This window comes from Lithobates pipiens, unplaced genomic scaffold (assembly GCF_037356315.1).
Source record: "Lithobates pipiens isolate NorthernLeopardFrog02 unplaced genomic scaffold, aLitPip1_a1.2 Scaffold_110, whole genome shotgun sequence".
Classification (NCBI taxonomy): Eukaryota; Metazoa; Chordata; class Amphibia; order Anura; family Ranidae; genus Lithobates; species Lithobates pipiens.
In genome coordinates, this window is record NW_027507697.1 from 1,126,411 (window position 1) to 1,132,410 (window position 6,000).

The window sequence follows — 6,000 nt, forward strand, 5'->3', positions numbered from 1 at the left end:
TTGATCTGGTGGAAAGCTGCAAAATTTTGGACTTGTCAACACTTTCAGTCTCATTGACTGCGGTCTGCAGGACAAATAGAGATGGTGAATATCTCCAGCAGAAAACAGTAACAGGCACCAGGACAAAAAACATGTGGCAAGGGCCCTAATGTAGCCCCTATTAGGCCCCTATTTAATAGGAATCACTGTACTACCCTGGTGCCCAACTTGGGACCCAGAGGCCACATGCAGTCCTATAAAAACTTTTTTGCGGCCCTCGGGGAACCCTGCAGGCACAAAATCTGTATTTCTTATGGTCTTGCTAAGGCAGTAACTTCTACCAGTCTCAATATGTCCATGGTCTCTGACCATCACTTGTATCATGTCTGTGGTCTCTGACCATCTCCTATACCATGTCCACAGTCTCTGATCATCTCCTATACCATGTCCTCAGTCTCTGACCATCTCTTGCAGCATGTCCACAGTCTCTAACCATCTCTTGTATCCTGTCCGCAGTCTCTGATAATCTCCTACACCATGTCCGTAGTCTTTGACCATCTACAGCATGTCGAAAGTCTCTGACCATCTCTTATACCATGTCTGCAGTCTTTGACCATCTCCTATACCATGTCCAAAGTCTCTGGCCATCTCTTATACCATGTCCACAGTCTTTGACCATCTACTACAGCATGTCAAAAGTCTCTGACCATCTCCTATACCATGTCTGCAGTCTTTGACCATCTCCTGCAGCATGTACACAGTCTATGACCATCTCCTATACCATGTCTGCAGTCTGACCATCTCTTATACCATGTCTGCAGGCTCTGACCATATCCTGTATCATGTCTGCAGGCTCTGACCATCTCCTGTATCATATCTGCAGGTTCTGACCATCTCCTATACCATGTCTGCAGGCTCTGACTATCTGCTGTACCAAGTCATTAGGCTTTGATTATGTCCTGTTGTGTTTCTGCTGTCTCTGGCATTGAATACTCATAGAATTTTATGTGCAGCCCTTTGGCGATGTTGAGGACCACGCTTGAGGCCCACCATATCAAGATTGTTAACCCCCACTGCTGTAGTAGTTGCCGCTACTACAGCGAGAGCTGCGATTTTCCAGGTCCCACTTGAGTTCCACAAGAGGGTCTACCACATGGCACACTTTCCAAAGTCAGTTTGCCCGCTATTGCTGACATTTTTGTCAGTGGAAAAGGTGGAGAGGAGGAGCAGTGACAACATGATCTCCACCTCGCCCAATCAGAGAATGACTTATATTCATTGAAAAAAATTAATAAAATACAAGACATTATTTGAATAGAGGCAGTGCAGAGGGAGCTCCTCTCAGTGGTCATTGTGCGGAGGGGAAGCCGCCCACACAGGGCCTGGAAGATTGCGGCGATCACTGTAGTAGCACCGACTACTACATGGTTTATCAGCTTCCCCAGCAGCCCATTAGGTATAAATTATAGTTACACTGTGCCATGCAATGCAGATCATTCCAGAAGTTCAGCTTTAAAAATAGTTGCATCTTTAGATACATTTTTAATTTGTTAAACAAATCAGTGTTACATATAAAGTGATTTATATTTTCCATTCAAAATGTTTAACTTGTCATTTTATTATAAATAGTTTTCCAAGTATTTTAAACCTCTTGCCTCTGTGTATATCTCATATTGTATGTACATCGGGGGTGTAGAGACCGCCTACTGCGCCACCATGTGTAGAAGTGCTGCAAGTGACTGCGCTTTACTGCTCCGGTGTCTAAGGGGGACATCTTTGGACCCACCAAGGCTGATAATGAGTTATTGGACACAATATCATCCCGATGACTTATTATGAACAGTTTCAGAAAGTTCAGCAAGGGTGCTGACCTCAGTGCTTAACATGAAGACAGCCACTAGAGGGCGACTCAACAACTCTATATATAAGGACAACCATCATGGTAGTAAGTCATAATGAGAAAAGCACGTCAAAAATTTGTTTCAGGTAAATGTTACTAAAATCTAGACACGGGCAATTCATTTCGTTCTGAATTCGTTTTTTTAAATATCCGAATTACAAAAAAACCTGTTTAACCACTTAAGGACCAGACTCGTTTTGAGATTTTGGTGCTTACATGTTTGAAACTGTTTTTTTTTGCTAGAAAATTACTTAGAATTGTTTTTTTTTCTCTAACACCCTAGAAAACAAAATGGCAGTCGTTGCAATACTTTTTTTCACACCGTATTTGCGCAGCGGTCTCACAAGCGCACTTCTTTTTTTGGAATTAATTCACTTTTTTGAATAAAAAAATAAGACAGCAGTAAAATTAGCCCAATTTTTTTTATATATATTGTGAAAGATGATGTTACGCCAAGTAAATTGATACCCAACATGTCACGCTTCAAAATTGCACCCCCCCGCTTGTGGAATGGCGACAAACCTTTACCCTTAAAAAGCTCAGTTTAAAAAAATTCTACAGGTTGCATGATTTGTGTAAAAGGTCTAGGGCTAGAATTATTGCTCTCGCTCTACCGACCGCGGCGATACCTCACATGTGTGTGCTTTGAACACAGTTTTCATATGTGGGCGCTACTCACGTATGTGTTCGCTTCTGCGCGTGAGCTCAGCGGGACAGGGGGGGGTTTAAAATTATTATTTTTTCATTATGATTATTTATTTTACCTTTTATTTTTTATTTTTACACTGTTTAAAAAATAATAATTGTCACTTTTATTCCTATTACAAGGAATGTAAACATCCCTTGTAATAGAAAAAAACATGGCAGGTCCTCTTAAATATGAGATCTGAGGTCAAAAAGTCCCTTGATCTCCTATTTAGACTAAAATGCAATAAAAATGTAAAATACAAATTTGTAATTTAAAAAAATCATTTAAAAAAATTGTCCCTTTAAGAGCTGTGGGCGGAAGTGACGTTTTGATGTCGCTTCCGCCCAGCAATTGTATGGAGACAGGTGGCGGCCATCTTCCCCCTCACTCGTCTCCATACCGAGCCAGCAGAAGGACGCAATCGCCTCCGCCGCTGCCGACAGCTCCGGTAAACGGCGGAAGGCTCTGGATCGCGGTGGGAGGGGGTGCCCTCTCCCGCCACCGATAAAAGTGATCTCGCGGTGAATCCGGCACAGGGACCACTTTTATCTTGTAGCGGACCGCCCACTGAAGAAGGGGATACCGGGGTTATGGCGACAAGCTGCTACCATAACAACAACATCCTCCTTCAAACAGTCGCCGTAAAACTGCGGCGGGTGGTCCGTAAGTGGTTAACGTATTTTTCTGAATATTCGTGAACTCGAATATTCGAAAATTCGTAAAAAATTCATACATTTGTAAATTTGAAAATTCCTAAATTCACAACTTCAACAATTCGGAAAATTCGTAACTTTGATAATTCGGAAATTCGAATATTCAGAAATTCGTAACTTCAACAATTCGGAAATTCGAAAATTCAGAAATTCGTAACTACGACAATTCGGAAATTCGTAACTTCGACAAGTTGGAAATTCAGAAATTCGGAAATTCAGAAATTCGGAAATTCAGAAATTCGGAACTTCGACAATTCGGAAATTCGAAAATTTAGGAATTCGTAACTTTGACAATTCGGAAATTCCAAAATTCTGAAATTCAAAATTCAAAAATATGAAAATTTGAAAGTCTGAAATAATAACTAATAATAACTTAACTAAGACTATTAAATTATAAGTCTTGGAATTTCCTTTCAAATTTGGCTGTTAGAGAACATAACAAATACGAATGTATCCAAAGTTACGAATTATCCTAAATCCGGCGCAGGAACCACTTTTATCTTGTAGCGGACAGCCTGCTGAAGAAGGGGATACCGGGGTTATGGCGGCAAGCTGCTACCATAACAACATCCTCCTTCAAACAGCCGCCGTAAAACTGCAGCGGGTGGTCCGTAAGTGCTTAACGTATTTTTCCGAATATTCGTGAACTCGAATATTCGAAAATTCGTAAAAAATTCATAAATTTGTAAATTCACAACATCAACAATTCGGAAAATTCGTAACTTCAATAATTCGGAAATTCGAATATTCAGAAATTCGTAACTTCGACAATTCGGAAATTCTAAAATTCAGAAATTCGTAACTACGACAATTCGGAAATTTGAAAATTCAGAAGTTTGTAAACTTCGACAAGTTGGAAATTCGAAAATTCGTAACTTCGACAATTCGGAAATTCAGAAATTCGTAACTTCGACAATTCGGAAATTTGAAAATTCAGAAATTCGTAAATTCGACAATTCGGAAATTCGAAAATTCGGAAATTCGTAACTTCGACAATTCGGAAATTCGAAAATTCGGAAATTCGTAACTTCGACAAGTCGTAAATTAGAAAATTCAGAAATTTGTAATTTTGACAAGTCGGAAATTAGAAAATTCAGAAATTCGACAATTCGGAAATTCGAAAATTCAGAAATTCGTAACTTCGACAAGTCGCAAATTCGAAAATTCTGAAATTCGTAACTTCGACAATTCGGAAATTCCAAATTCCCAAATTCGAAATTCAAAAATATGAAAATTTGAAAGTCTGAAATAATAACTAATAATAACTTAACTAAGACTATTAAATTATAAGTCTTGGAATTTCCTTTCAAATTTGGCTGTTAGAGAACATAACAAATACGAATGTATCCAAAGTTACGAATTATCCTAAATCCGGCGCAGGAACCACTTTTATCTTGTAGTGGTCAGCCCGCTGAAGAAGGGGATACTGGGGTTATGGCGGCAAGCTGCTACCATAACAACATCCTCCTTCAAACAGCCGCCGTAAAACTGCGGCGGGTGGTCCGTAAGTGGTTAACGTATTTTTCCGAATATTCGTGAACTCTAATATTTAAAAATTCGTAAAAAATTCATAGATTTGTAAATTTGAAAATTCGTAAAGTCACAACTTCAACAATTCGGAAAATTCGTAACTTCGATAATTCGTAAATTCGAATATTCAGAAATTCGTAACTTCGACAATTCAGAAATTCAAAAATTCTGAAATTCGTAACTTCGACAATTCGGAAATTCGAAAATTCAGAAATTCGTAACTACGACAATTCGGAAATTCGAAAATTCAGAAATTCGTAACTTCGACAATTCGGAAATTCGAAAATTCAGAAATTCGTAACTTCGACAAGTTGGAAATTCGAAAATTCAAAAATTCGTAACTTCGACAAGTTGGAAATTCGAAAATTCAGAAATTCGTAACTTCGACAATTCGGAAATTCGACAATTCAGAAATTCGTAACTTCGACAATTCGGAAATTCGAAAATTCAGAAATTCGTAACTACGACAATTCGGAAATTCGAAAATTCAGAAATTTGTAACTTTGACAAGTTGGAAATTCGAAAATTCAGAAATTCGTAACTTCGACAATTCGGAAATTCGAAAATTCAGAAATTCGTAACTTCGACAATTCGGAAATTCGAAAATTCAGAAATTCGTAACTACGACAATTCGGAAATTCGAAAATTCAGAAATTTGTAACTTTGACAAGTTGGAAATTCGAAAATTCAGAAATTCATAACTTCGACAATTCGGAAATTCGAAAATTCAGAAATTCGTAACTTCGAAAATTCGGAAATTCGAAAATTCAAAAATTCGTAACTTCGAAAATTCGGAAATTCCGAAATTCGTAACTTTGACAATTCGGAAATTCGAAAATTCCGAAATTCGAAATTCAAAATATGAAAATTTGAAAGTCTGAAATAATAACTAATAATAACTTAACTAAGACTATTAAATCATAAGTCTTGGAATTTCCTTTCAAATTTGGCTGTTAGAGAACATAACAAATACGAATGTATCCAAAGTTACGAATTATCCTAAATAACGAATGCCGTATCTAAACGCATGGAAACGTTATGAATTAATAATAGATAACAATAATAATAATGAAAACTTTTTTATTACTATTATTATTTATTACTAATTTGTTCCGTTCCATTCGTTTAGATGCGCCATTCGTTATTTTCGGATAAATTTGTATTCTTTACCTTCGCTAACAGCCAAATTT